Genomic DNA, 27,956 nt, shown 5'->3' with positions numbered 1-27,956 from the left:
TTGTGTGCCAGGGCGTTGTCTCACGTATTAGATTATGCTTACGATACGAATAGGTTTATCAGTCACATCAGAATCCATACATACTGATCCTCCCGTAATAAAATGGTCGGATCTTATCAAACACACTTTGTTTCTTGTGACAATCAAGTCAGCGAAACAGCGTATACACGTCAAGACACTGAATCAAGTTTGCCACAAGAACTCATAAGTTTGGCAGTATGGCTCTGCCGTCAGCAATCATACACCCATTTTATTTTCGTGAGACATGTGCAGGCACCTGTTCATCTACTGTTCTATCACTATGAATTAGTTTATCTATTATCAATAAGGATACTTCTACAACTACTATCAAAGTATGTCCAGACTTCTTATGGTGTCAGTTGCTATATATGAATAAGTGGGTAGCTACTGACAAGCATTAAGCATGTCACACAGCCCAAACATATAACATTTCAGGACACACCACACAGTTAACAACCACCGTGAAGTGTCAAAGCCCAAACATGTAACATTCAACAGGACACTTACACAACACATTCAAATCAAACAGTCAGACAACATACAAGAACATATACCCCAGCCGGCATTGCTCCCTGCCTATTTTCCTACAGCTCACTATGTGTGCGCACATCTTTATTCACAAACTCTTCAACTTATACTCTTTTACCAAAGCTGCTACAGCTCGATTGGCCGAATACCCTTAGATCCTATTTCGGTGAATTTGACATCTGCCTTTCATGTAACAGATTAGCGGTTTAGCAGTTTTAATTTAGTTTGAGTGAAGGAATTCATTTTATAGCAAAATCCGAAATCGTGAAGAACTCATGAAAGTAAGCTTATTCTCGGATTCCTGAAACTTTAGATTTGCTCTTTCTTTTACTGCAAAGTACAACGTTGTTTTTTTTTTTGTTTAAATCTTTCTAGACATGGTAAATATGAAGGACAAAGCAGTTTTAACATAGTTTGAGTGAAGGAATTCATTTTATAGATAAAATCCCAAGAGTCTGATGAGAAAAGAGAGTGAATGCGAAGTAGACTCTAACACGGCTCTGGGAGCGAGCCGAGTGTGGGCTAACCGGGAGAATTGCTTGAAAGAAACGCGACACCGAATGAGCGGTCAGAACAAAGCCTCAATACGGTGTTCCCGTGGTGTTTTTGTTGCTGCCTTGTCGATTGCACAGGGGCAAGCGTTTCAACCAAGCAACGCTCACCATGGGGAAGGTGGCTATGCCAACTAGCCTGATGCCCTGCTCCCGCAGTGACGGATAATCGTACTCTGGTTTCTCTTCATAACGTACAAGTCTTTCGCCTTTTACTAAAGACTTCTGTGGAGAGCAGCACTAATGAGTTGTTTCTATTTTTGGCAGGCTTTACCTTTGCGGGTGAAGCCCTTTCTGTCTGTGCAAAAGAAATCTTGTTACTGTGCAGAGTGACTTCTCTGAGTAGAGTCGCCTTACTTGTTGCGACTGTGCCGATGTTCGAAGCTGGAGTGCAAAGTTGTTGCTTGAATGGTGCTTGCTGGAGCGTGCGGGAGTGCAAAGTTATACCATTTAAAAGGGCTGAAGAGTGCTCAGTGCAGCAGGTGGGCGGAGGTGCAAAGTGACACTCTGGCCACCTATGGCCATAAAAAGAACAGGGGTGTTAGCGGACAAGTGCGCATTGTGCCAGGAAGGGCCCTCGGACGTGAACCAGTGGACAGTTGTCGCTTCTCGGCCTTTTGGCTAAGATCAAGTGTAGTATCTGTTCTTATCAGTTTAATATCTGATATGTCCTCTATACGAGGACTACATATTAAATGGATTTTTAGCAATAGGAGTTGAAAAAGTAGCTTGCTCCGTTCACTCCAAGCATTGACCCCGTACTGCAGTGCCGCTGGGAACGGTGCGCTCTTCTCTACTCTTGTGAAAAAGCAAACAGCGGTGCAGGATGGAAGTTTCAGGGAGCCCAAGATGAAACTTTCTTTTAGTCTGCTGAGAAAAGAGAGTGAATGCGAAGTAGACTTTAACACAGCTCTGGGAGCAAGCCGAGTGCGGGCTAACCGGGAGAATTGCTTGAAAGAAACGCCATACCAAATGAGCGGTCAGAACAAAGCCTCAATACGGTGTTCCCGTTGTGTTTTTGTTGCTGCCGCTGTTTGCTTTTTCACAAGAGCGCACCTGTTGAGGGGGGGCCTGGGGGGGCCTGGGTGATGGTGGGTCTCAGGCCCGGGCTGCTGTGACTGGTGTGACCGGGTGGTTTGTTTGTTTGTTTTTTGTTGTTGTTTGTTTGTTTTTTGTAGAGGTCCTCCGGAGTGGGGTTGGGTTGAGTGGGGTGGGGCGGGATGGGTACCTTCTGGGGGTACAGTAGCTCCCAGAATATGGTCGCTGCAGGCCCCGAGCCTGGTGGACATCAGGCTCTCCTGTCCTGTGTTGGCTCCCTTTTAAAAAGTACAGAACTTAGAACAGGTCTAGTCCCTGGCTTTCGGCAGAACTGTCTTCTTTACTTTTTTTTTTTTTCCCCTTATCCTGTTCAGCATTATGGCAGCAGAATTGTAGTCTGAATACCTTTGATGCCAAACAGATTTGCTTTGCCAAGGGAAGTTTTATAAATGTAAAGCTCCCCTTGATGCCCATTTATTTATTTCTGTTTACAATATATGACATGTAATAGAACTGAACCGGACCGGGGGACAAGGAAAGAAGAAGAGGAAAGAAGAGAAAAACAGAACATACATCGCATACAACACAGCTGTGGATATAGATGACCTGAGACGACATGATAATACATCAACTGCTTAGCGACCATGCTACTGGACTAATGAATGTGGTTGTGTGTGTGTGAGAACATGCAACACCCATGGCACAGGACCTACATGATAACCGTGCTTAGTTATGAGTGTATAAGCGTACAGGGCCACAATCCACAGCCCCCCCAAGCAATCAGAAGCAGGCAGAGAGGGCCACAAGACCCAGGCCACCAGCAGCCCCCACAGAGCACAGAACCCAGGAAGCCCACCGCAGGGGCAACCACGCATCCACCCAGAAGACTGCAGAGGAAGCCCCCGGAAAGAGCCCCCATAAGCATAGGGCAGAGGCCCTCCGGGAGCCAGGGGCAACAGCCCACCGACGTCGCCAGGCCCCAGCCGCCCAGACATGGGCCGTGCACTGGATCCGGGCCCCAGGAGCCCGAGCGCCCCCAAACCCCCCGACAGAGGCCCCACCCAATACCCAGGAGGGCCAAGCGCCCCAGACAGCCACACAGTGGGTCAGCGCCTGTCCCAGCACCCCTGGCCAAGTGCCCTGGGAGTCAAGACGTGCCCACAGGTGGGTGAAGTCGCGAGCAGTGGAGAGAGGCCACGCCGCCCCCCCCATCGGGAGAAGCACAGGCAGGCCAGGCGACAGCAAGTCCAAGATCCAGGCCCAATCATTACCACACACACTTTCATGTCCCATACATCCACACGTCCTCCCTCCCTCGACTCCGCTGGGGTGTAGTGCAGCGGGCACACCAGGGGGCCAGCAGCCCCCCAGCCACCACAGACCCCAAACCAGCAGAACAATTAATTAATCCTCCTGGCCCCTCCCGCCCCGAGCAGCAACCAGGAAGCAGGGGTGTGCGAAGAAGACCCCTCCCCTCACCCTTCTGGCTCTTCAATATTTTCTAATAGTGAGCAATTAAAATTGAGGGGCAGCCAAACTTGTAGAACTGGGAGCGTGGCCCTCTGGGCAGCCTACATACCCAAAGAGCCCCGCCCACCAGATGCCACTCAGTGTAACCACCCCCCAAGACCTAATGTGTGTGTGTGAGTGTGTTTGATAAGTAGTAATGTCTAAGGTGTAATTAAAACAGGGGTGGGAACTGCAGAGTGCAACTACTGCAGAGTCCACTACACCCCACCGAACACACACGCCCCCAAAACCCTTCATGTGTGAGTGTGTGCTGTGTACAGGAGCCAGAAGGGAGAATGGGGATATACACTGGGGGCAGCCAGGGACTGGCTGCAATAGGCATCCCCGCTACCAGGGAGCCAACACAGGACAGGAGGGCCTGATGTCCACCAGGCTCGGGGCCTGCAGCGACCATATTCTGGGAGCTACTGTACCCCCAGAAGGTACCCATCCCGCCCCACCCCACTCAACCCAACCCCACTCCGGAGGACCTCTACAAAAAACAAACAAACAACAACAAAAAACAAACAAACAAACCACCCGGTCACACCAGTCGCAGCAGCCCGGGCCTGAGACCCACCATCACCCAGGCCCCCCCAGAGCCCCCCTCAACAGGTGCGCTCTTGTGAAAAAGCAAACAGCGGCAGCAACAAAAACACAACGGGAACACCGTATTGAGGCTTTGTTCTGACCGCTCATTTGGTATGGCGTTTCTTTCAAGCAATTCTCCCGGTTAGCCGACACTCGGCTCGCTCCCATAGCCGGGTTAAAGTCTACATCGCATTCACTCTCTTTTCTCAGCAGACTAAAAGAAAGTTTCATCTTGGGCTCCCTGAAACTTGCATCCTGCACCGCTGTTTGCTTTTTCACAAGAGTAGAGAAGAGCGCACCGTTCCCAGCGGCACTGCAGTACGGGGTCAATGCTTGGAGTGAACGGAGCAAGCTACTTTTTCAACTCCTATTGCTAAAAATCCATTTAATATGTAGTCCTCGTATAGAGGACATATCAGATATTAAACTGATAAGAACAGATACTACACTTGATCTTAGCCAAAAGGCCGAGAAGCGACAACTGTCCACTGGTTCACGTCCGAGGGCCCTTCCTGGCACAATGCGCACTTGTCCGCTAACACCCCTGTTCTTTTTATGGCCATAGGTGGCCAGAGTGTCACTTTGCACCTCCGCCCACCCGCTGCACTGAGCACTCTTCAGCCCTTTTAAATGGTATAACTTTGCACTCCCGCACGCTCCAGCAAGCACCATTCAAGCAACAACTTTGCACTCCAGCTTCGAACATCGGCACAGTCGCAACAAGTAAGGCGACTCTACTCAGAGAAGTCACTCTGCACAGTAACAAGATTTCTTTTGCACAGACAGAAAGGGCTTCACCCGCAAAGGTAAAGCCTGCCAAAAATAGAAACAACTCATTAGTGCTGCTCTCCACAGAAGTCTTTAGTAAAAGGTGAAAGACTTGTACGTTATGAAGAGAAACCAGAGTACGATTATCCGTCACTGCGGGAGCAGGGCATCAGGCTAGTTGGCATAGCCACCTTCCCCATGGTGAGCTTTGCTTGGTTGAAACGCTTGCTCCCCCCCCCCCCCCTTGCTCCTCGGCTGACCAAGTAGGAACAATCGGGCCCTATTCGATGGCTGCCTTGTCTTTTACTCTGTGCAAAAGACAAGGCAGCAACAAAAACACCACGGGAAAACCGTATTGAGGCTTTGTTCTGACCGCTCATTCGGTGTCGCGTTTCTTTCAAGCAATTCTCCCGGTTAGCCCGCACTCGGCTCGCTCCCAGAGCCGTGTTAAAGTCTACTTCGCATTCACTCTCTTTTCTCAGCAGACTCTTGGGATTTTATCAATAAAATGAATTCCTTCACTCAAACTATGTTAAAACTGCTTTGTCCTTCATATTTACCATGTCTTGAAAGATTTAAACAAAAAAACCAACGTTGTACTTTGCAGTAAAAGAAATAGCAAATCTAAAGTTTCAGGAATCCGAGAATAAGCTTACTTTCATGAGTTCTTCACGATTTCGGATTTTGCTATAAAATGAATTCCTTCACTCAAACTAAATTAAAACTGCTAAACCGCTAATCTGTTACATGTAAGGCAGATGTCAAATTCACCGAAATAGGATCTAAGGGTATTCGGCCAATCGAGCTGTAGCAGCTTTGGTAAAAGAGTATAAGTTGAAGAATTTGTGAATAAAGGTGTGCGCACACATAGTGAGCTGTAGGAAAATAGGCAGGGAGCAATGCCGGCTGGGGTATATGTTCTTGTATGTTGTCTGACTGTTTGATTTGAATGTGTTGTGTAAGTGTCCTGTTGAATGTTACATGTTTGGGCTTTGACACTTCACGGTGGTTGTTAACTGTGTGGTGTGTCCTGAAATGTTATATGTTTGGGCTGTGTGACATGCTTAATGCTTGTCAGTAGCTACCCACTTATTCATATATAGCAACTGACAACATAAGAAGTCTGGACATACTTTGATAGTAGTTGTAGAAGTATCCTTATTGATAATAGATAAACTAATTCATAGTGATAGAACAGTAGATGAACAGGTGCCTGCACATGTCTCACGAAAATAAAATGGGTGTATGATTGCTGACGGCAGAGCAATACTGCCAAACTTATGAGTTCTTATGGCAAACTTGATTCAGTGTCTTGACGTGTATACGCTGTTTCGCTGACTTGATTGTCACAAGAAACAAAGTGTGTTTGATAAGATCCGACCATTTTATTACGGGAGGATCAGTATGTATGGATTCTGATGTGACTGATAAACCCATTCGTATCTTAAGCACAATCTAATACGTGAGACAACGCCCTGGCACACGATAAAAAAAAAAGAGAGAGCGGTTTTGTGTCCCCACAGTCCATAATGTAGAAAAGAGAGAGAAAAGCCTTTCTGATTTGGTGTGTGTGCTCATAGTGCAGAGTGTAGAGAAAAGAAAGCCGTTTTGGTGTCACGGGTGTTGTGACTTACACACACACATTTCTAAATTGAGAAAGGAAATTATTTTAGAGGAAGCACTAGAATTTAGATCCCACATTTGTTGATAGGCATTCATTTATTTCTTCACTTCTGATAAAAATGATAAGACTGACCTAAAGAATTGGAGGCCCATCACACTTTTAAACTTTGACTGTAAACTTTTTAGCAAGGTTTTATCGACACGGATGTCCTCTGTTTTAGAGTAGGTAATTCACCCAGACCAGGCTTGTGCCATCTCAGAGAGACAACTCACCAACAGCCTCGTACTGATTCGAGACATCATTGATTACGCTAGAGACAGAAACACCCGGCTTGTCATCTTAAATTTAGACTTTGAAAAAGCTTTTGATCGGGTCTCGCATCAATATCTCTTTCAGGTGTTGCAGCCATCGAATAGGGCCCGATTGTTCCTACTTGGTGAGATTTGCTTGGTTGAGACGCTTGCTCCCCCCCCTTGCTCCTCGGCTGACCAAGTAGGAACAATCGGGCCCTATTCGATGGCTGCCTTGTCTTTTACTCTGTGCAAAAGACAAGGCAGCCACAAACACCACGGGAACACCGTATTGAGGCTTTGTTCTGACCACTCATTCGGTGTCGCGTTTCTTTCAAGCAATTCTCCCGGTTAGCCCACACTCGGCTCGCTCCCAGAGCTGTGTTAAAGTCTACTTCGCATTCACTCTCTTTTCTCAGCAGATTAAAAGAAAGTTTCATCTTGGGCTCCCTGAAACTTCCATCCTGCACCGCTGTTTGCTTTTTCACAAGAGCAGAGAAGAGCGCACCGTTCCCAGCGGCACTGCAGTACTGGGTCGATGCTTGGAGTGAACGGAGCAAGCTTCTTTTTCAACTCCTATTCTTAAAAATCCATTTAATATGTAGTCCTCGTATAGAGGACATATTAAACTGATAAGAACAGATACTACACTTGATCTTAGCCAAAAGGCCGAGAAGCGATACCTGTCCACTGTTTCAGGTCCGAGGGCCCTTGCTGGCACAATGCGCACTTGTAGCAGTGTTCTTTTTATGGCCATAGGTGGCCAGAGTGTCACGTTGCACCTCCGCCCACCCGCTGCACTGAGCACTCTTCAGCCCTTTTAAATGGTATAACTTTGCACTCCCGCATGCTCCAGCAAGCACCATTCAAGCAACAACTTTGCACTCCAGCTTCGAACATCGGCACAATCGCAACAAGTAAGGCGACTCTACTCAGAGAAGTCACTCTGCACAGTAACAAGATTTCTTTTGCACAGACAGAAAGGGCTTCACCCGCAAAGGTAAAGCCTGCCAAAAATAGAAACAACTCATTAGTGCTGCTCTCCACGAAAGTCTTTAGTAAAAGGCGAAAGACTTGTATGTTATGAAGAGAAACCAGAGTACGATTATCCGTCACTGCGGGAGCAGGGCATCAGGCTAGTTGCCATAGCCACCTTCCCCATGGTGAGCGTTGCTTGGTTGAAACGCTTGCCCCTGTGCAATCGACAAGGCAGCAACAAAAACACCACGGGAACACCGTATTGAGGCTTTGTTCTGACCGCTCATTCGGTGTCGCGTTTCTTTCAAGCAATTCTCCCGGTTAGCCCACACTCGGCTCGCTCCCAGAGCCGTGTTAGAGTCTACTTCGCATTCACTCTCTTTTCTCAGCAGACTCTTGGGATTTTATCTATAAAATGAATTCCTTCACTCAAACTATGTTAAAACTGCTTTGTCCTTCATATTTACCATGTCTAGAAAGATTTAAACAAAAAAAAACAATGTTGTACTTTGCAGTAAAAGAAAGAGCAAATCTAAAGTTTCAGGAATCCGAGAATAAGCTTACTTTCATGAGTTCTTCACGATTTCGGATTTTGCTATAAAATGAATTCCTTCACTCAAACTAAATTAAAACTGCTAAACCGCTAATCTGTTACATGTAAGGCAGATGTCAAATTCACCGAAATAGGATCTAAGGGTATTCGGCCAATCGAGCTGTAGCAGCTTTGGTAAAAGAGTATAAGTTGAAGAATTTGTGAATAAAGGTGTGCGCACACATAGTGAGCTGTAGGAAAATAGGCAGGGAGCAATGCCAGCTGGGGTATATGTTCTTGTATGTTGTCTGACTGTTTGATTTGAATGTGTTGTGTAAGTGTCCTGTTGAATGTTACATGTTTGGGCTTTGACACTTCACGGTGGTTGTTAACTGTGTGGTGTGTCCTGAAATGTTATATGTTTGGGCTGTGTGACATGCTTAATGCTTGTCAGTAGCTACCCACTTATTCATATATAGCAACTGACAACATAAGAAGTCTGGACATACTTTGATAGTAGTTGTAGAAGTATCCTTATTGATAATAGATAAACTAATTCATAGTGATAGAACAGTAGATGAACAGGTGCCTGCACATGTCTCACGAAAATAAAATGGGTGTATGATTGCTGACGGCAGAGCAATACTGCCAAACTTATGAGTTCTTGTGGCAAACTTGATTCAGTGTCTTGACGTGTATACGCTGTTTCGCTGACTTGATTGTCACAAGAAACAAAGTGTGTTTGATAAGATCCGACCATTTTATTACGGGAGGATCAGTATGTATGGATTCTGATGTGACTGATAAACCTATTCGTATCGTAAGCATAATCTAATACGTGAGACAACGCCCTGGCACACAATCAAAAAAAAAAGAGAGAGCGGTTTTGTGTCCCCACAGTCCATAATGTAGAAAAGAGAGAAAAAAGCCTTTCTGATTTGGTGTGTGTTCTCACAGTGCAGAGTGTAGAGAAAAGAGAGAAAAGAAAGCCGTTTTGGTGTCACGGGTGTTGTAACTTACACACACACATTTCTGAATTGAGAAAGGAAATTATTTTAGAGGAAGCACTAGAGTTTAGATCCCACATTTGTTGATAGGCATTCATTTACTTCTTCACTTCTGATGAAGTTTCAACAATAAACAACAAACTTTGTATTATGAGAAAGAACCAGACTCATTCTTCAGGAATCCGAAAATAAGCTCTATTTTACGAGTTATGCACGAATTCGGATTCTCCTATAAAACCTTAACTCTAACCAAGTTAAGACTGCTTTGTCCTTCATATTTATTCATGTCTAATCAAGTTTCAACGATAAACAACGTTGTACTTTGTACTTCTTCAGCAATAAGCATCTCTCGACATATGACGAAATACAGATTTTGCTATAAAATTAATTCCTTCTATCAGCCTGACTCAAAACTGTTTGTCCTCCTTATTTATCCACTTCAAATCAAGTTTCAACAATTAAAAAAATGTTGTAGTTTGAGAAAAAACAACTTAATCTTAAGCAATCAGTAGGGTAAGAAAGGGTAAGAAAAGGTGCAAATGCCAACCATACATCACTAAAAGGTGGAGCGGAAGTATTCAGCTGCAAGTAGGTGCGAATGCCTGACAATGTATGATCAAAAGAGGGAGCGGAGGTTTTCGGCTGCAAGGTCTGAATGTCCAACCATAATTTGTAAAAACCGGGGAAGAAAAGGCTCGAAAGCCCGACTATACACCATCAAAAGCGGGAGCGGAGGTGTTCGGCTGCAAGTAGGTGTGAATGTTCGACCATAATTTGTAAAAAGCGGGTAAGAAAAGGTTCGAATGCCCGACTATATATTAACCAAAGCAGGAGGAGAGGTCTTCGGATAAGAGTGGGTGAGAATTTACAACCATAATCTATAAAATGCGGTGAAAAAAAAGGTGTGAATACCCCATAGAACACTAAAAGGTAGAGCGGAAGTGTTCGGCTGCAAGAAGGTGTGAATGTCTGACCATAGTTTGTAAAAAGCGGGTAAGAAAAGGTTCGAATGCCCGAACATACACCATCAAAAGAGGGAGCGGAGGTGTTCCGCTGTAAGACGGTGTGAATGTCCAACAATAGTTGGTAAAAAGCGGCTAAGAAAAGGTTAAAATACCCGACTGTACACAATCAATAGCGGGAGCGGAGTTGTTCGGCTACAAGAAGGTGTGAAAGTCCGACCATGGTTTGTAAAAAGCGGGTAAGAAAAGGTTCGAATGCCCGAATATATACCATCAAAAGCGGAAGCGGAGGTGTTCGGCTGCAAGAAGGTGTGAACGTCCAACCAAAGTTTGTAAAAAGCAGTGAAGAAAAGTTTCGAATATCCAACCAAACATAATCAAAAGCGGGAGCAGAGCTGTTCGACTGCAAGTAGGTGTGAATGTCAGATCATAATTTGCAAAAAGCTGATGAGAAAGGGTGAGAATGCCCGACTATACACCATCAAATGCGGGAGCGGAAGTGTTCGGCTGTGAGTAGGTGTGAATGTCAAACCATAATTGCTGAAAAATGTGTTAGAAAAGACTAGAATGCCGGACCATACATCATCAAAAGCTGGAAAAGTGGTGTTCGGCTGCAAGTAGGTGTGAATGTCCAGCCATAATTACTCACAAACCGGTAAGAAAAGGTAGTATTGCCAGACCATACATTATCAAAACAGGAAGCGGAGGTGGTTCAGCTGCAAGGTGTGAATGTCTGACTAAAGTTTATAAAAAGCGGGTAAGACAAGGTGCGAATGCCTGACAATGTATGATCAAATGAGGGAGCGGAGGTTTTCGGCTGCAAGGTCTGAATGTACAACCATAATTTGTAAAAACCGGGGAAGAAAAGGCTCGAAAGCCCGACTATACACCATCAAAAGCGGGAGCGGAAGTATTCAGCTGCAAGTAGGTGCGAATGCCTGACAATGTATGATCAAAAGAGGGAGCGGAGGTTTTCGGCTGCAAGGTCTGAATGTCCAACCATAATTTGTAAAAACCGGGGAAGAAAAGGCTCGAAAGCCCGACTATACACCATCAAAAGCGGGAGCGGAGGTGTTCGGCTGCAAGTAGGTGTGAATGTTCGACCATAATTTGTAAAAAGCGGGTAAGAAAAGGTTCGAATGCCCGACTATATATTAACCAAAGCAGGAGGAGAGGTCTTCGGATAAGAGTGGGTGAGAATTTACAACCATAATCTATAAAATGCGGTGAAAAAAAAGGTGTGAATACCCCATAGAACACTAAAAGGTAGAGCGGAAGTGTTCGGCTGCAAGAAGGTGTGAATGTCTGACCATAGTTTGTAAAAAGCGGGTAAGAAAAGGTTCGAATGCCCGAACATACACCATCAAAAGAGGGAGCGGAGGTGTTCCGCTGTAAGACGGTGTGAATGTCCAACAATAGTTGGTAAAAAGCGGCTAAGAAAAGGTTAAAATACCCGACTGTACACAATCAATAGCGGGAGCGGAGTTGTTCGGCTACAAGAAGGTGTGAAAGTCCGACCATGGTTTGTAAAAAGCGGGTAAGAAAAGGTTCGAATGCCCGAATATATACCATCAAAAGCGGAAGCGGAGGTGTTCGGCTGCAAGAAGGTGTGAACGTCCAACCAAAGTTTGTAAAAAGCAGTGAAGAAAAGTTTCGAATATCCAACCAAACATAATCAAAAGCGGGAGCAGAGCTGTTCGACTGCAAGTAGGTGTGAATGTCAGATCATAATTTGCAAAAAGCTGATGAGAAAGGGTGAGAATGCCCGACTATACACCATCAAATGCGGGAGCGGAAGTGTTCGGCTGTGAGTAGGTGTGAATGTCAAACCATAATTGCTGAAAAATGTGTTAGAAAAGACTAGAATGCCGGACCATACATCATCAAAAGCTGGAAAAGTGGTGTTCGGCTGCAAGTAGGTGTGAATGTCCAGCCATAATTACTCACAAACCGGTAAGAAAAGGTAGTATTGCCAGACCATACATTATCAAAACAGGAAGCGGAGGTGGTTCAGCTGCAAGGTGTGAATGTCTGACTAAAGTTTATAAAAAGCGGGTAAGACAAGGTGCGAATGCCTGACAATGTATGATCAAATGAGGGAGCGGAGGTTTTCGGCTGCAAGGTCTGAATGTACAACCATAATTTGTAAAAACCGGGGAAGAAAAGGCTCGAAAGCCCGACTATACACCATCAAAAGCGGGAGCGGAGGTGTTCGGCTGCAAGTAGGTGTGAATGTTCGACCATAATTTGTAAAAAGCGGGTAAGAAAAGGTTTGAATGCCCGACTATATATTAACAAAAGCAGGAGGAGAGGTCTTCGGATAAGAGTGGGTGAGAATTTCCAACCATAATCAATAAAATGCGGTGAAAAAAAAGGTGTGAATACCCCATAGAACACTAAAAGGTGGAGCAGAAGTGTTCGGCTGCAAGAAGGTGTGACTGTTCGACTATATTTGGTGAAAAGCAGGTGAAGCAAGGTCTGAATGCCCAACCTTACATCATCAAAAACGAGATCAGAGGTGTTTGGCTGCAAGAAGGCCATAGTTTGCCAAAAGCGGGTAAGCTACGAATGACCGACTAAATATCAACAAAAGTGGGGGCGGAGGTCTTCGGATGCAAGTGGGTGTGAATATCCCACCATACAAGTATGGTGGAGAGGAAGCTGTGAATGGCCGACCATAGTAAAAAGCGGGTGAGAAAAGGTGCGAATGTCCAATCATACATGAACAAAACAGGGAGCGGAGGTGTTTGGCTGCGACAAGGTGTGTATGTCCACCCATAATTAATGAAAAGCGGGCAACAAGTAGGTTTGAATACCCATCATCAAAAGCAGGAGTGGATGTGTTCGGCTACAAGAAGGTTTGAATGTCTGACCATAGTTTGTAAAAAGCGGGTAAGAAAAGGTTAGAGTGCCCGAACATACACCATCAAAAGAGGGAGCGGAGGTGTTCCGCTGTAAGACGGTGTGAATGTCCAACCATAGTTGGTAAAAAGCGGGTAAGAAAAGGTTAAAATACCCGACTGTACACAATCAATAGCGGGAGCGGAGTTGTTCGGCTACAAGAAGGTGTGAAAGTCCGACCATGGTTTGTAAAAAGCGGGTAAGAAAAGGTGCGAATGCCCGACAATGTATGATCAAAAGAGGGAGTGGAGGTTTTCGGCTGCAAGAAGGTCTGAATGTCCAACCATAATTTGTAAAAACCGGGGAAGAAAAGGCTCGAAAGCCCGACTATACACCATCAAAAGTGGGAGCGGAGGTGTTCAGCTTCAAGACGGTCTGAATGTCCATCAATAATTGCTAGAAAACATGAAAGAAAATTTTCGAATATCAAACTGCACATGATCATAATCAGGAGAGGAGGTGTTCAGCTGCAAGAAGGTGTGAATGTCTACCCATAATTACTGAAAAATGGGTAAGAAAAGGTGCGAATGCCTAACCATACATCATCAAAAGAGGGAGCGGAGGTGTTCCGCTGTAAGACGGTGTGAATGTCCGACCATAGATGGTAAAAAGCGGGTAAGAAAAGGTTAAATTACCCGACTGTACAAAATCAAAAGAGGGAGCGGAGTTGTTCAGCTAAGAGAAGGTGTGAAAGTCCGACCTTGGTTTGTAAAAAGCGGGTAAGAAAAGGTTCGTATGCCCGAATATACACCATCAAAAGCGGAAGCGGAGGTGTTCGGCTGCAAGATATTGTGAACGTCCGACCAAAGTTTGTAAAAAGCAGTTAAGAAAAGGTTCGAATATCTAACCAAACATAAGAATGAGTCTTTTCCGCTGTAGAATGCCCGACTATAGACCATCAAATGCGGGAGCGGAGGTGTTCGGCTCTGAGTAGGTGTGAATGTCCGACCATAATTGCTGAAGAATGTGTTAGAAAAGGTAAGAATGCTGGACCATACATCATCAAAAGCGGTAGAGGTGGTGTTCGGCTGCAAAAAGGTGTGACTGTTCGACTAAAGTTTGTAAAAAGTGGGTAAGACAAGGTGCGAATGCCTGACAATGTATGATCAAAAGCGGGAGCGGAGGTGTTCAGCTGCAAGAAGGTCTACATGTCCATCAATAATTGCTAGAAAACATGAAAGAAACTTTTCGAAAATCAAACCGCACATGATCATAAGTGGGATAGGAGGTGTTCAGCTGCAAGGTGTGAATGTCCACCCATAATTCCTGAAAAATGGGCAAAAAAAAGGTGTGAATGCCCAACCATACATCATCAAAAGCAGGAGTGGAAGTGTTCAGCTACAAGAAGGTGTGAACGTCCAACCAAAATATGTAAAAAGAAGTTAAGAAAAGGTTCGAATATCCAACCAAACATAATCAAAAGCGGGAGCAGAGCTGTTCGACTGCAAGTAGGTGTGAATGTCAGATCATAATTTGCAAAAAGCTGATGAGAAAGGGTGAGAATGCCCGACTATACATCATCAAATGCGGGAGCGGAGTTGTTCGGCTGTGAGTAGGTGTGAATCTCCGACCATAATTGCTGAAAAATGTGTTAGAAAAGGTAAAAATGCCGGTCCATACATCATCAAAAGCGAGAGAGGTTGTGTTCGGCTGCAAGTAGGTGTGAATGTCCAGCCATAATTACTCACAAACGGGTAAGAAAAGGTAGTATTGCCAGACCATATATGATCAAAACAGGGAGCGGAGGTGGTTCAGCTGCAAGAAGGTTTGAATGTCAAACTAAAGTTCAAATATATTAACAAAAGCGGGAGGAGAGGTCTTCGGATGAAAGTGGTTGAAAATTTCCAACCATAATGTATAAAATGCGGTGAAAGAAAAGGTGTGATAGAACACTAAAAGGTGGAGCGGAAGTGTTCGGCTGCAAGAAGGTGTGAATATCCGACTATATTTGGTGAAAAGCAGGTGAAGCAAGGTCTGAATGCCCAACCTTACATCATCAAAAGCAAGATCAGAGTTGTTTGGCTGCAAGAAGGCCATAGTTTGCCAAAAGCGGGTAAGGTGCGAATGTCCGACTAAATATCAACAAAATTTGGGGCGGAGGTTTTCGGATGCAAGTGGGTGGGAATATCCCACCATACAAGTATGGTGGAGAGGAAGCTGTGAATAGCCGACCATAGTTTGGAAAAAGCGGGTAAGAAAAGGTTTGAATGCCCGAACATACACCATCAAAAGAGGGAGCGGAGGTGTTCCGCTGTACGAAGGTGTGAATGTCCAACCATACTTGGTAAAAAGCGGGTAAGAAAAGGTTAAAATACCCGACTGTACACAATCAATAGCGGGAGCGGATCTGTTCGGCTACAAGAAGGTGTGACAGTCCGACCATGGTTTGTAAAAAGCGGGTAAGAAAAGGTGCGAATGTCCGACAATGTATGATCAAAAGAGAGAGCGGAGGTTTTCGGATACACGAAGGTTTGAATGTCCTACCATAGTTTGTAAATAGCGGGTAAGAAAAGGTTCGAATGCCCGACTATACACCATCAAAAGCGGGAGCGGAGGTGTTCCGCTGTAAGACGGTGTAAATGTCCGACCATAGTTGGTAAAAAGCGGGTAAGAAAAGGTTAAAATACCCGACTGTACACAATCAATAGCGGGAGCGGAAGTGTTCGGCTACAAGAAGGTGTGAAGAAGATGCAGTAGAAGAAGTTGAAATCCATCTACATATTGATAAATATGAAGGACAAAGCAGTTCCCACTTGCCCATAAGAAAATAAGCTTATTCTCGGATTCCTGATCCTTCAGTGTTGCTCTTTCTTCTACTGCAAAATACAGTGTTGTTCTTTGTTGAAGTCGATCTAGACATTGATAAATATGAAGGAAAAAGCAGTTTTAACTTGGTTTGAGTGAATGAATTCATTTTATACATAAAATCCGAAATCGTGCAGAACTCATGAAAATAAGCTTATTCTCGGATTCCTAAAACTTTTGATTGGCTCTTTCTTTTACTGCAAAGTACAACGTTGTTTTTTTGTTTAAATCTATCGAGACATTGATAAATATGAAGGTAAAAGCCGTTTTAACATAGTTTGAGTGAAGGAATTGATTTTATAGATAAAATCCCAAATCATGCAGAACTCCTCAAAAGGGGCGTATGGCTTAATCACAAGTGTGGTTCTTTCTCATTCAGGGTAGTATGAGGAAGTTTATGCTTGAAATATATGTAGAAATGGGTACATATGAAGGACAAAGCAGTGTTAACTTAGTTTGAGAGAAGGAATTCATTTTATACATAAAATCCCAAATCATGCAGAACGTATGAAAAGAAGCTTATTCTCGGATTCCTGATCCTTCAGTTTTGCTCTTTCTTCTACTGCAAAATACAATGTTGTTCTTTGTTGAAGTCGATCTAGACATTGATAAATATGAAGGAAAAAGCAGTTTTAACTTGGTTTGAGTGAATGAATTCATTGTATACATAAAATCCGAAATCGTGCAGAACTCATGAAAATAAGCTTATTCTCGGATTCCTAAAACTTTTGATTTGCTCTTTCTTTTATTGCAAAGTACAACGTTGTTTTTTTGTTTAAATCTATCGAGACATTGATAAATATGAAGGTAAAAGCCGTTTTAACATAGTTTGAGTGAAGGAATTAATTTTATAGATAAAATCCCAAATCATGCAGAACTCCTCAAAAGGGAGGTATGGCTTAATCACAAGTGTGGCTCTTTCTCATTCAGGGTAGTATGAGGAAGTTTATGCTTGAAATATATGTAGAAATGGGTACATATGAAGGACAAAGCAGTGTTAACTTAGTTTGCGTGAAGAAATTCATTTTATACATAAAATCCGAAATCGTGCAGAACTCATGAAAATAAGCTTATTCTCGGATTCCTAAAACTTTTGATTTGCACTTTCTTTTACTGCAAAAGTACAACGTTGTTTTTTGTTGAAATCTATCTAGACATTGATAAATACCAGCCGAAACTCTGCTGCCGCTTTTGATAATTTATGGTTGGGCATTCTTACCTTTTCTTACCCGCTTTTTACAAATTATGATCTTAGATTCACACCTACTTGCACTACTTACTACCTTCTCATCCACTTATGATCATGTGCGGTTGGGCTTTCGCACCTTTTCTTACCCATTTTTCAGTAATTATGGGTGGACATTCAGACCTTCTTGCAGCCGAAAACCTCCGCTCCTCTTTTGATCATACATTGTCGGGCATTCACACCTTGTCTTACCCGCTTTTTACAAACTTTAGTCGGACATTCAAACCTTCTTGCAGCTGAACCACCTCCGCTCCCTGTTTTGATCATATATGGTCTGGCAATAGTACCTTTTCTTACCCGTTTGTGAGTAATTATGGCTGGACATTCACACCTTCTTGCAGCCGAACACAACCTCTCCCGCTTTTGATGATATATGGTCCGGCATTCTTACCTTTTCTAACACATTTTTCAGCAATTATGGTCGGACATTCACACCTACTCACAGACGAACACCTCCGCTCCCACATTTGATAGTGTATAGTCGGGCATTCTCACCCTTTCTCATCAGCTTTTTGCAAATTATGATCTGATATTCACACCTACTTGCAGTCGAACAGCTCTGCTCCCGCTTTTGATTATGTTTGGTTGGATATTCGAACATTTTCTTAATGCTTTTTACAAACTTTGGTCGGACGTTCACACCGTCTTGCAGCCGAACACCTCCGCTTCCGCTTTTGATGGTGTATAGTCGGGCATTCGAGCCTTTTCTTACCCACCTATTACTTACTATGGTTGGACATTCAAACCTTCTTGTAGCCGAACAACTCTGCTCCCGCTTTTGATGGTGTATAGTCGGGCTTTCGAGCCTTTTCTTCCCCGATTTTTACAAATTATGGTTGGACATTCAGACCTTGCAGCCGAAAACCACCTCTCCCGCTTTTGATGATGTATTGTCCGGCATTCTAGTCTTTTCTATCACATTTTTCAGCAATTATGATCTGACATTCACACCTACTTGCAGTCGAACAGCTCTGCTCCCGCTTTTGATTATGTTTGGTTGGATATTCGAACCTTTTCTTAACTGCTTTTTACAAACTTTGGTTGGACGTTCACACCTTCTTGTAGCCGAACACATGCACTCCTGCTTTTGATGATGTATTGTTGGGCATTCGCACCTTTTTTTTACCCATTTTTCAGGTATTATGGGTGGACATTCACACCTTCTTGCAGCTGAACACCTCCTCTCCCACTTATGATCATGTGTGGTTTGATTTTCGAAAATTTTCTTTCATGTTTTCTAGCAATTATTGATGGACATTTAGACCTTCTTGCAGCTGAACACCATCTCTCCCGATTTTGATGATGTATGGACCGGCATTTTTACCTTTTCTAACACATTTTTCAGCAATTATGGTCGGAGATTCACACCTACTCACAGCCGAACAACTACGCTCCCGCATTTGATGATGTATAGTCGGGCATTCTCACCCTTTCTCATCAGCTTTTTGCAAATTATGATCTGACATTCACACCTACTTCCAGTTGAACAGCTCTGCTCCCGCTTTTGATTATGTTTGGTTAGATATTCGAACCTTTTCTTAACTGCTTTTTACAAACTTTGGTCGGACGTTCACAATATCTTGCAGCCGAACACCTCCGCTTCCGCTTTTGATGGTGTATATTCGGGCATACGAACCTTTTCTTACCCGCTTTTTACAAACCAAGGTCGGACTTTCACACCTTCTCTTAGCTGAACAACTCCGCTCCCTCTTTTGATTGTGTACAGTCGGGTAATTTAACCTTTTCTTACCCGCTTTTTACCATCTATGGTCGGACATTCACACCGTCTTACAGCGGAACACCTCCGCTCCCTCTTTTGATGATGTATGGTTAGGCATTCGCACCTTTTCTTACCCATTTTTCAGTAATTATGGGTAGACATTCACACCTCCTCTCCCGCTTATGATCATGTGCAGTTTGATATTCGAAAATTTTCTTTCATGTTTTCTAGCAATTATTGATGGACATTCAGACCGTCTTGCAGCTGAACACCTCCGCTCCCACTTTTGATGGTGTATAGTCGGGCTTTCGAGCCTTTTCTTCCCCGGTTTTTACAAATTATGGTTGGACATTCAGACCTTCTTGCAGCCGAAAACCTCCACTCCCTCTTTTGATCATACATTGTCGGGCATTCGCACCTTTTCTTACCAGCTTTTTACAAACCATGGTCGGACTTTCACACCTTTTAGTAGCCGAACAACTCCACTCCCGCTATTGATTGTGTACAGTCGGGTATTTTAACCTTTTCTTACCCGCTTTTTACCAACTATGGTTGGACATTCACACCGTCTTACAGCGGAACACCTCTGCTCCCGCTTTTGATGGTGTATAGTCGGACATTCGAACCTTTTCTTACCCGCTTTTTACAAACTATGGTGGGACATTCAAACCTTCTTGTATCCGAAAACCTCCGCTCTCTCTTTTGATCATACATTGTCGGACATTCGCACCTTTTCTTACCCGCTTTTTACAAACCATGGTCGGACTTTCACATCTTCTTGTAGCCGAACACATCCGCTCCCGCTATTGATTGTGTACAGTCGGGTATTTTAACCTTTTCTTACCCGCTTTTTACCAAGTATGGTCGGACATTCACACCTTCGTACAGCGGAACACCTCCGCTCCCTCTTTTGATGGTGTATGTTCGGGCATTCAAACCTTTTCTTACCCGCTTTTTCCAAACTATGGCCGGCTATTCACAGCTTCCTCTCCACCATACTTGTATGGTGGGATATTCCCACCCACTTGCATCCGAAAACCTCCGCCCCAAATTTTGTTGATATTTAGTCGGACATTCGCACCTTACCCGCTTTTGGCAAACTATGGCCTTCTTGCAGCCAAACACCTCTGATCTCGCTTTTGATGATGTAAGGTTGGGCATTCAGACCTTGCTTCACCTGCTTTTCACCAAATATAGTCGGACATTCACACCTTCTTGCAGCCGAACACTTCCGCTTTTAGTGTTCTATGAGGCATTCACATATTTTTTTTCACCGTATTTTATAGATTATGGTTGGAAATTCTCACCCACTCTCATCCGAAGACCTCTCCTCCCGCTTTTGTTAATATATAGTCGGGCATTCGAACCTTTTCTTACCCGCTTTTTACAAATTATGGTCGAACATTCACACCTACTTGCAGCTGAATACTTCCGCTCCACCTTTTAGGTATGTATGGTTGGCATTTGCACCTCTTTTTATACTGATTGCTGAAGATTAAGTTGTTCTTTCTCAAACTACAAATTTTTTTTAATTGTTGAAACTTGATTTGAAGTGGATAAATAAGGAGGACAAACAGTTTTAGGTCAGGCTGATAGAAGGAATTAAATTTTTAGCAAAATCTGTATTTCGTCATATGTCGAGAGATGCTTATTGCTGAAGGAGTTCTTTCTCATTCTACAAAGTACAACGTTGTTTATCGTTGAAACTTGATTAGACATGAATAAATATGAAGGACAAGGCAGTCTTAACTTGGTTTGAGTTAATGAATTCGTTTTATAGGAGAATCCGAATTCGTGCATAATTCACAAAATAGAGCTTATTTTCGGATTCCTGAAGAATGAGTCTGGTTCTTTCTCATAATACAAAGTTTGTTGTTTATTGTTGAAACTCCATCAGAAGTGAAGAAATAAATGAATGCCTATCAACAAATGTGGGATCTAAACTCTAGTGCTTCCTCTAAAATAATTTCCTTTCTCAATTTAGAAATGTGTGTGTGTAAGTCACAACACCCGTGACACCAAAACGGCTTTCTTTTCTCTACACTCTGCACTTTGAGCACACACACCAAATCAGAAAGGCTTTTTTCTCTCTTTTCTACACTATGGACTGTGGGGACAAAAAACCGCTCTCTCTCTTTTTTTTTTTTATCGTGTGCCAGGGCGTTGTCTCACGTATTAGATTATGCTTAAGATAGGAATGGGTTTATCAGTCACATCAGAATCCATACATACTGATCCTCCCGTAATAAAATGGTCGGATCTTATCAAACACACTTTGTTTCTTGTGACAATCAAGTCAGCGAAACAGCGTATACACGTCAAGACACTGAATCAAGTTTGCCACAAGAACTCATAAGTTTGGCAGTATTGCTCTGCCGTCAGCAATCATACACCCATTTTATTTTCGTGAGACATGTGCAAGCACCTGTTCATCTACTGTTCTATCACTATGAATTAGTGATCTATTATCAATAAGGATACTTCTACAACTACTATCAAAGTATGTCCGTACTTCTTATGTTGTCAGTTGCTATATATGAATAAGTGGGTAGCTACTGACAAGCATTAAGCATGTCACACAGCTCAAACATATAACATTTCAGGACACACCACAAAGTTAACAACCACAGTGAAGCGTGTCAAAGCCCAAACATGTAACATTCAACAGGACACTTACACAACACATTCAAATCAAACAGTCAGACAACATACAAGAACATATACCCCAGCCGGCATTGCTCCCTGCCTATTTTCGTACAGCACACTATGTGTGCGCACACCTTTATTCACAAACTCTTCAACTTATACTCTTTTACCGAAGCTGCTACAGCTCGATTGGCCGAATACCCTTTGATCCTATTTCGGTGAATTTGACATCTGCCTTACATATAACAGATTAGCGGTTTAGCAGTTTTAATTTAGTTTGAGTGAAGGAATTCATTTTATAGCAAAATCCGAAATCGTGAAGAACTCATGAAAGTAAGCTTATTCTCGGATTCCTGAAACTTTAGATTTGCTCTTTCTTTTACTGCAAAGTACAACGTTGTTTTTTTTTGTTTAAATCTTTCTAGACATGGTAAATATTAAGGACAAAGCAGTTTTCACATAGTTTGAGTGAAGGAATTCATTTTATAGATAAAATCCCAAGAGTCTGCTGAGAAAAGAGAGTGAATGCGAAGTAGACTTTAACACGGCTATGGGAGCGAGCCGAGTGTGGGCTAACCGGGAGAATTGCTTGAAAGAAACGCGACACCGAATGAGCGATCAGAACAAAGCCTCAATACGGGATTCTCGTGGTGTTTTTGTTGCTGCCTTGTCTTTTGCACAGAGTAAAAGACAAGGCAGCCATCGAATAGGGCCCGATTGTTCCTAGTTGGTCAGCCGAGGAGCAAGGGGGGGGGGGGGGGGGGGGGGGGGGCAAGCGTCTCAACCAAGCAAAGCTCACCATGGGGAAGGTGGCTATGCCAACTAGCCTGATGCCCTGCTCCCGCAGTGACGGATAATCGTACTCTGGTTTCTCTTCATAACGTACAAGTCTTTCGCCTTTTACTAAAGATTTCTGTGGAGAGCAGCACTAATGAGTTGTTTCTATTTTTGGCAGGCTTTACCTTTGCGGGTGAAGCCCTTGCTGTCTGTGCAAAAGAAATCTTCTTACTGTGCAGAGTGACTTCTCTGAGTAGAGTCGCCTTACTTGTTGCGACTGTGCCGATGTTCGAAGCTGGAGTGCAAAGTTTTTGCTTGAATGGTGCTTGCTGGAGCGTGCGGGAGTGCAAAGTTATACCATTTAAAAGGGCTGAAGAGTGCTCAGTGCAGCGGGTGGGCGACACTCTGGCCACCTTGAAAACCGAGGTTACATCCACTACCAGGGGCAGCCCAAGTTCTGCCGCAAGTGTGGTGAGCATGGGCACCTGGTTGAGGCTTGTACCAAGGTGTTATGTGGGAAGAGCAGAGAAATTGGGCAAACTTTTGGAGAGTGTCCAAATGGCAGGAAATGTAATCTCTGTGGAGAATTAAATCACCTCTTCAGAGATTGCCCTAAATCTTTTGCCAACAAATTAAAGACGGTAAAGCCACAGTCAAGCCAACAAAGAGAAGGACCAAAGGTGGCAGTTGGTGAACAAAGTGAAGAGGTTGACCCAATAAATTCAAACTTCCCGCCAAAAGCTTGGATTGGAAGTGAGGAGCAAAAAGGAGAGGGGCCTGTAGAGGCCTCACCACTCAGTGTTGAAGTCTGTGAGAATTCACAGGCAGAGGGTGGAGCTACGCTAAATGAGGAGGAAGAGCAGACAGGTGAGTCTAGTGAAGATACTCACCTCCCCGAAGGTCAACAGCCGAAGAGGACGGCATCTGAGCCTCTGATTCCCCAGTGGTATCAGAGAAGAGGGGAAGGGTTAGGTCCCTTTCAGACAGTTCTTCAGTGGAAGAACCTAGAGTCTTCCCCTCCGACTCACCAAATGAGGTCTCCTTTTTAACTTCAGCTCTGCAATCAACCCCCAGGGACTCAAAGTTAAATGCAACATTGCGTCAGAGGCCAACACCGAGAGTCCGAAAAGGAAATATAGATCACCCTACTCACTTTTCACCTAAAGAAATGAAGGAAGAGCTAGTTTCCCAAGAAATAACCTGTGTGTAATTTGTTTTGATAACTTAGAAAAACGAAAATGACATACCTACTTTCCTTTATGCTTTTAATGGTTCTCACCTTCTCAACACTAAATGTGAGAAGTGTGAAATCAAAGACAAGAGCCCAGAGTATTTTATCCTTCTTAGACTCCATAAAATCAGATGTGTTTTTAATACAAGAATGTGGACTACCTTTTTTAAAAAACCATAGACAATGGGAGGAAATGTGGCCCCATTTATCGATATGGAGTGGCTCAAATCAAAATAAAAATGATGGTGTGGCCATTCTAATTAAAAATCCGCATGTTCTGGTGAAAGGTAGCACAGTGGTGAGAGACGGACGGGCACTTTTAGCACACTTGAATTTTATGGGGCAAGACTTTAACCTCTTAAATATTTATGGTTTCAATGGAAAAAATTAAAGGTATGACCTTTTAGAAGATATACAGCTTTACATGCTAGGGCAAGTACCTTTAGTTGTAGGAGGGGATTTTAACTGTATCTTGAGCAGGAAAGATAGAAAAAGAGCAGGGGTAGATTTTAAAGTGGATAAGACTTCGATTTTACTTCAGGGCATATGCAGGGATTTTAAGCTTACTGACTGTTTTAAAACCATGCATCCCAGAGAGGAGGGCTTCACCTGGTTTAGTCATGATGGCACCAGAGCCTCTCGCATTGATTATTTCTTTACTAGAGATTGCCCACCCACTGATGTTAGATTAACCCCTGTTTTCTTTTCAGACCACCTTATGCTCTCCTGCACCCTTTCACCCCCTTCTGGTGTGACGGTAGGAAGTGGTCTGTGGAAACTCAACTGTTCCCTGTTGGAGGATGAAATCATAGTCAGTCAGTACAGGGAATGTTATAAAGAGTGGCAGACCCTTCAAGACCTCTACGAAACACATGCACAATGGTGGGAAATGGTGAAGGAAACGACCCAGACTTTTTTTAAACAGCAAGGTAAACGTAAAAAAAGGAAAGAGAATAGATGTATGATGGGACTACATAAACGCTTACAGCGCTACTTTAAACTAAATCAGTGTGGCATAGACTTTAAAGAAGAAATCAAAGATGTCAAAAAGGAAATGTCAGTTTTAGCAGAAATAAAGAGTAAAGGAATTTTTGTAAGAAGCAGGGAGCAGGAAATTGAGGAAGGTGAAAAAGAAAGAAAGTTATAAATAAAAAGGAGTGTATTCAAAATCTAAAAAGAGAATATGGGTTTTTAACAAAATCCACACAAGAGATGATTGAAACTGTACATACCTTTTATAGTAACATGTACAAAGAGAAACCAGTGCACTTGGAAACATCGGCAGAAATCTTAAAATTCGTTGACAAAACCGTAAAAGAGAATGCACACTTGACACAGAATTTTACTGCTTTAGAGTTAAAAAAATGCCTAACAGGTTTTAAGACGGGCTTCCTGCAGAATTCTATCTGACCTATTGGGACCTTTTATCATCAGACATTTTAGATGTTTTTAAAGATTTTGAAAAACTCGACCGACTGCCTGACAGTTTTAGAGTGGGAATAGTGACTCTACTTTATAAAAAAAATGATAAGACTGACCTAAAGAATTGGAGGCCCATCACACTTTTAAACTTTGACTGTAAACTTTTTAGCAAGGTTTTAGCGACACGGATGTCCTCTGTTTTAGAGGAGGTAATTCACCCAGACCAAGCTTGTGCCATCTCAGGGAGACAACTCACCGACAGCCTCGTACTGATTCGAGACATCATTGATTACGCTAGAGACAGAAACACCCGGCTTGTCATCTTAAATTTAGACTTTGATCGGGTCTCGCATCAATATCTCTTTCAGGTGTTGCAGCCATCGAAAAGGGCCCGATTGTTCCTACTTGGTGAGCTTTGCTTGGTTGAGACGCTTAGTCCCCCCCCTTGCTCCTCGGCTGACCAAGTAGAAACAACCTATTCGATGGCTGCCTTGTCTTTTACTCTGTGCAAAAGAAAAGGCAGCCACAAACACCACGGGAACACCGTATTGAGGCTTTGTTCTGACCACTCATTCGGTGTCGCGTTTCTTTCAAGCAATTCTCCCGGTTAGCCCGCACTCGGCTCGCTCCCAGAGCCGTGTTAAAGTCTACTTCGCATTCACTCTCTTTTCTCAGCAGATTAAAAGAAAGTTTCATCTTGGGCTCCCTGAAACTTCCATCCTGCACCGCTGTTTGCTTTTTCACAAGAGCAGAGGAGAGCGCACCGTTCCCAGCGGCACTGCAGTACCGGGTCGAGGCTTGGAGTGAACGGAGCAAGCTTCTTTTTCAACTCCTATTCTTAAAAATCAATTTAATATGTTGTCCTCGTATAGAGGACATATTAAACTGATAAGAACGGATACTACACTTGATCTTAGCCAAAAGGCCGAGAAGCGATAACTGTCCACTGTTTCAGGTCCGAGGGCCCTTGCTGGCACAATGCGCACTTGTAGCAGTGTTCTTTTTATGGCCATAGGTGGCCAGAGTGTCACGTTGCACCTCCGCCCACCCGCTGCACTGAGCACTCTTCAGCCCTTTTAAATGGTATAACTTTGCACTCCCGCATGCTCCAGCAAGCACCATTCAAGCAACAACTTTGCACTCCAGCTTCGAATATCGGCACAGTCGCAACAAGTAAGGCGACTCTACTCAGAGAAGTCACTCTGCAAAGTAGCAAGATTGCTTTTGCACGGACAGAAAGGGCTTCATCCGCAAAGGTAAAGCCTGCCAAAAATAGAAACAACTCATTAGTGCTGCTCTCCACGGAAGTCTTTAGTAAAAGGCGAAAGACTTGTATGTTATGAAGAGAAACCAGAGTACGATTATCCGTCACTGCGGGAGCAGGGCATCAGGCTAGTTGGTATAGCCACCTTCCCCATGGTGAGCTTTGCTTGGTTGAGACGCTTGCCCCCCCCCCCCTTGCTCCTCGGCTGACCAAGTAGGAACAATCGGGCCCTATTCGATGGCTGCCTTGTCTTTTACTCTATGCAAAAGACAAGGCAGCAAGTAGGTGTGAATGTCCAGCCATAATTACTCACAAACGGGTAAGAAAAGGTAGTATTGCCAGACCATATATGATCAAAACAGGGAGCGGAGGTGGTTCAGCTGCAAGAAGGTTTGAATGTCTCCGACTAAAGTTCAAATATATTAAAGAAAGCGGGAGGAGAGGTCTTCGGGTGAGAGTGGTTGAAAATTTCCGACCATAAAGTATAAAATGCGGTGAAAAAAAGGTGTGATAGAACACTAAAAGGTGGAGCGGAAGTGTTCGGCTGCAAGAAGGTGTGAATGTCCGACTATATTTGGTGAAAAGCAGGTGAAGCAAGGTCTGAATGCCCAACCTTACATCATCAAAAGCGAGATCAGAGGTGTTTGGCTGCAAGAAGGCCATAGTTTTCCAAAAGCGGGTAAGGTGCGAATGTCCGACTAAATATCAACAAAATTTTGGGCGGAGGTCTTCGGATGCAAGTGGGTGTGAATATTCCACCATACAAGTATGGTGGAGAGGAAGCTGTGAATAGCCGACCATAGTTTGGAAAAAGCGGGTAAGAAAAGGTTTGAATGCCCGAACATACACCATCAAAAGAGGGAGCGGAGGTGTTCCGCTGTACGAAGGTGTGAATGTCCGACCATAGTTGGTAAAAAGCGGGTAAAAAAAAGGTTAAAATACCCGACTGTACACAATCAATAGCGGGAGCGGATGTGTTCGGCTACAAGAAGATGTGAAAGTCCGACCATGGTTTGTAAAAAGCGGGTAAGAAAAGGTGCGAATGTCCGACAATGTATGATCAAAAGAGAGAGCGGAGGTTTTCGGATACAAGAAGGTTTGAATGTCCCACCATAGTTTGTAAAAAGCGGGTAAGAAAAGGTTCGAATGCCCGACTATACACCATCAAAAGCGGGAGCAGAGGTGTTCCGCTGTAAGACGGTGTGAATGTCCGACCATAGTTGGTAAAAAGCGGGTAAGAAAAGGACAAAATACCCGACTGTACACAATCAATAGCGGGAGCGGAGTTGTTCGGCTACAAGAAGGTGTGAAAGTCCGACCATGGTTTGTAAAAACCGGGAAGAAAAGGCTCGAAAGCCCGACTATACACCATCAAAAAGAAGGTTTGAATGTCCATCAATAATTGCTTTAAAACAAGAAAGTAAATTTTTGAATATCAAACCGCACATGATCATAAGCGGGAGAGGAGGTGTTCGGCTGCAAGAAGGTGTGAATGTCCACCCATAAATCATGAAAAATGGGTAAAAAAAAGGTGTGAATGCCTAA

At 43.7% G+C, this 27,956-nt stretch overlaps 9 non-coding genes across 9 annotated transcripts; 3 read left to right on the top strand and 6 right to left on the bottom strand.

The window, feature by feature from the left end:
* Window positions 1-1,271: 1,271 nt before the first annotated feature.
* LOC140317208 (U5 spliceosomal RNA) lies at window positions 1,272-1,385 on the top strand. The gene has a single exon (XR_011917541.1). It is a non-coding gene; the product is annotated as a U5 spliceosomal RNA (small nuclear RNA).
* Window positions 1,386-1,701: 316 nt separating this feature from the next.
* On the top strand, window positions 1,702-1,892 carry LOC140317359 (U2 spliceosomal RNA). Its single transcript, XR_011917680.1, has one exon. It is a non-coding gene; the product is annotated as a U2 spliceosomal RNA (small nuclear RNA).
* Window positions 1,893-4,526: 2,634 nt separating this feature from the next.
* On the bottom strand, window positions 4,527-4,717 carry LOC140317346 (U2 spliceosomal RNA). Its single transcript, XR_011917669.1, has one exon. It is a non-coding gene; the product is annotated as a U2 spliceosomal RNA (small nuclear RNA).
* Window positions 4,718-5,033: 316 nt separating this feature from the next.
* LOC140317400 (U5 spliceosomal RNA) lies at window positions 5,034-5,147 on the bottom strand. Its single transcript, XR_011917718.1, has one exon. It is a non-coding gene; the product is annotated as a U5 spliceosomal RNA (small nuclear RNA).
* A 2,270-nt stretch (window positions 5,148-7,417) lies between these two features.
* LOC140317045 (U2 spliceosomal RNA) lies at window positions 7,418-7,601 on the bottom strand. Its single transcript, XR_011917396.1, has one exon. It is a non-coding gene; the product is annotated as a U2 spliceosomal RNA (small nuclear RNA).
* Window positions 7,602-7,909: 308 nt separating this feature from the next.
* LOC140317328 (U5 spliceosomal RNA) lies at window positions 7,910-8,023 on the bottom strand. The gene has a single exon (XR_011917651.1). It is a non-coding gene; the product is annotated as a U5 spliceosomal RNA (small nuclear RNA).
* Window positions 8,024-22,576: 14,553 nt separating this feature from the next.
* On the top strand, window positions 22,577-22,690 carry LOC140317240 (U5 spliceosomal RNA). The gene has a single exon (XR_011917571.1). It is a non-coding gene; the product is annotated as a U5 spliceosomal RNA (small nuclear RNA).
* Window positions 22,691-25,900: 3,210 nt separating this feature from the next.
* Window positions 25,901-26,084, bottom strand: LOC140317141 (U2 spliceosomal RNA). The gene has a single exon (XR_011917484.1). It is a non-coding gene; the product is annotated as a U2 spliceosomal RNA (small nuclear RNA).
* A 308-nt stretch (window positions 26,085-26,392) lies between these two features.
* Window positions 26,393-26,506, bottom strand: LOC140317197 (U5 spliceosomal RNA). The gene has a single exon (XR_011917531.1). It is a non-coding gene; the product is annotated as a U5 spliceosomal RNA (small nuclear RNA).
* Window positions 26,507-27,956: the final 1,450 nt, after the last annotated feature.

The sequence above is a fragment of the Leuresthes tenuis genome, unplaced genomic scaffold (assembly GCF_036924035.1).
Source record: "Leuresthes tenuis unplaced genomic scaffold, fLeuTen1.0.hap1 SCAF_10, whole genome shotgun sequence".
Classification (NCBI taxonomy): Eukaryota; Metazoa; Chordata; class Actinopteri; order Atheriniformes; family Atherinopsidae; genus Leuresthes; species Leuresthes tenuis.
The sequence above is the reverse complement of the archived record's forward strand: the minus strand, read 5'-3'. Positions and strand labels throughout refer to the sequence as shown.